Consider the following 3,177-nt stretch of genomic DNA (forward strand, 5'->3'; position numbering starts at 1 on the left):
AGACACCGAGCCTTATGCTCATGCTGTCTTTCCCTTCATTTTAAAACAACGTCTTATAGGCATGATGCAACACATAAATCAGATTTTAGTTTATATTTTAAATCTCAACCTCCCCTCTCACCCTACCGTTTAATGTTTTGCATTCGTTGATAGGTGAAAGAGTTGTTTTATGTATATTTCCTTATAAGAAAGCGATAAACATGAACAAAAATATAGAAATGAGGGTAAACCGAGGCCAACCTCATGCTTTACCTTCATTATACATTGCACAAACACACATGTAATTTTTTGGAATTTTTCTTTTACCGTTTCCTAAATTTCTCCCATTTAAAACTTATTTTTCACCATTTTTTGGTATTTTTTCTCTATTTTCTTCAAAAAGAAAATGATTGAAAATTAAGATTGATTGTGGGCTATGGCCCTTAAGTTCCTTGAGAGCAAAATTTCAGGTTTTGTTGATGTTATGTCTCATATTTTCCATTTATTTTGCAAAAAACCCCATTATTACCCCTAAACACGTGGTTTTCGAGTTTTATACCATTAATTTCAGCCATATCACTTATGATTTTTTGATTTTCTGAGCATAAACTAATAAAACTCATAGCAAACAACATCATAATGCATAATCAGCCCATGGGAATAATGTTTCATCAATCAAATAGCATGAAAACTCATTTTTCCTTCATAAAAATTGAATTATCGCTTAGGCGATCTTGGTTTTGGTGCGGGACTATGGGTCAGCCCACATTCAATGTCTAGCATCTTCAAAATCAGCAATCTTCATGTCTTCATTGATCCGGAAGCAATCCGATCCCAACCGGACAAGCTTTCCTTCACCATTCTTCATTTTCCTCTTGCACACAAGAACAGCCCCATAGGGGAGAGAGAGGGAGGAGAGAGAAAGACTTAATTTCCATCTCTTCATTTAGTCCACCATTGCATGGGCGAGGACATGCGATAAGACCAACAAAGAGGAAGAAGATCAGGGGTAACATCAGTTGAATGGGTTGTTTGTAACCTGCAATCACCATCTCGATGATCCATGGCGCAAATTTCGGGCGCATTCTTCATGCCATGCTTCTCCTTCTCTCTCCACGTTTTTTCATAAAAAGGTGCATAAATATTTTTTTTTTGGGGGGGGGGGGGGGGGGGTCCAAACTCAAAAGGCATGCCCAATTTTGGCCTCCCAAGTGTCCACCTTTTCATATCTTGACCATTTGTTGGCCATTTCCCCGTCCTGGCTTCGATTCGAGTGCTGTAAATTCTTGCGCGTCCGGCTTGACATCTTGCATTGACTGGCAACTCCTGACAACCCGCATGGCAGTCTGAAAAATTATCAAAAATCCACAAGTGTCGTTCGGGCGCCTTTTAAGAGTTGTATTTCACTTGGTGCTTAAAATCATCCTAGCTGGGGCCGTCGCCTTCAATGTTGAATATTTTTTCCCTAAATTTCGAATTTTTTGGCAAACTTTAGGCACATCATGGGATCAAAACTCCGCTCTCAAAGGAACATTAAGCATTGGTGTCCTAGTTGCTTTATGATTTTCAAGCAGTGCCACATTTTTAAAACTTGCAAGCATATTGTGCAAGGTAAATTTAACTGCTAGGAGTATACTTCATAGATTAGTAGATTTAGCTACTCAAATTGCTAGTTGAATCAGGATCACATTTTCATGGGCATTAAGGAGCACTAAGCAATGATGAATTTGTTGGTTTATGATTTTCACACCATGTTTCATTTTTAAGACTTTCACTTCCACTCTAAAATTGTCTTAATACGAAATTTTCTGGATGATTTCGAGTTGGTTCCAAACAACATTTGGAGTTTCTTCTACCCTATCCAACTGAATCAGAAGAGATAATAAGATGGCATACCTGAAGTACCACCTTAGGCATGTTTTGAATGTTAAAGATAATTGTGTATGGTTCAATATGTCAGTGATGTCATTCTTTGTAACTGACTACCTAAATATTTGGACTTTTAATCATCGATTTTCAATATCAGCATGTACCTGGTCACCTCGTGGGTTTGCTTCAAGTTGTTGTGACACCAAGTGTAGACATTTATTTACGTCAAGTTGCAAGTATATAGTTTAAGAGCCTTATTGCAAGGCACTGGTCTCCTACCGATTCAGGTACTGCTCTTCTCAAGACAGCTTCAAAGTTAAGAGTATCTTTATTTTTGGGCTACCTGAATCAAAGTCTTATTAACTCCGCTCAAGGGAGGCAAAGTTAGAGGGATTCTATTTATTTTAAATTTTTTTTAATGCTAGTTGAAAGAATATAAGCCAATGACAAAAACACACTTCGTGAAAGTCTTTTGGAAGCCATTGTTCATGCACCTCTGATACTTAGGTATGTCTTTCTTGGATAAATTTTTCCTTTTTACGTAGCTCATTGTGCAAATCAATTTTATCTCATTCTTGATTTCAATAAGCTGTGTTTAAATCTGGTGGAATTTGTTGCTTTAAAAAGAGCTTGAGTTTAGGCATTCAAGCAGTAGTGGCAGTGAGTTTGACTTTGAGGCTAGAAGTGAGGAAGACCCAATAACTTTTGTGTTACAAGAAGGATAGCTGCTCTTAGATATACTTGCCATCAACAAAATAGAGGCAGAAGGTCTGAGTTCATGTTTGCAGTAGTGAAAGCAAGATCATTGGGTAGTCTAGTCAACTTTTTTTATCTCTATTATAAACATTATCATGGATATTTTTATTCTCTAGAGTTGTTAAGAAGACCAAGAGTGAGTGAGAGAGCATTTATGAGAGTTAGAATGGACTTGTTATGTTGTTGTTGGATTAATAGGTGATATTTGCATGTCTCTATATGAACTGGTTTTTGTTGTTGCAATTGGGTACTCCCATGAGAAATATGAAGGGTTTATGCATGTTTGAGATGTTTTCTCTTTAGATATTCTACTTGCTTGCAACATTTAGAATGAACTTTTCTCAAGAGAGGAGAAAAGGAGAAGAATGCAAGAAGTTTGCGCCATCAATGTAAAATATATGTGCTTAAAAAGATTTTTGTGCCTTAAAATAATCTTGCTTGACCTTGCCTTTTGCAAATTAACTAGTCAAAATGCTACTCCTGCTGTGTTTTGAGTTGGAGCCTTGCATGCTACTCAGTTTGTCCCTAGAACTCTTTTGTACCTTGAAAGGTGCTTGAGATAATAGGCCTCAC

The sequence above is a fragment of the Lygodium microphyllum genome, unplaced genomic scaffold, assembly GCF_053477565.2.
Source record: "Lygodium microphyllum isolate KBCC unplaced genomic scaffold, Lygodium_microphyllum_v1.1.10 scaffold_61, whole genome shotgun sequence".
NCBI classification, from domain to species: Eukaryota; Viridiplantae; Streptophyta; class Polypodiopsida; order Schizaeales; family Lygodiaceae; genus Lygodium; species Lygodium microphyllum.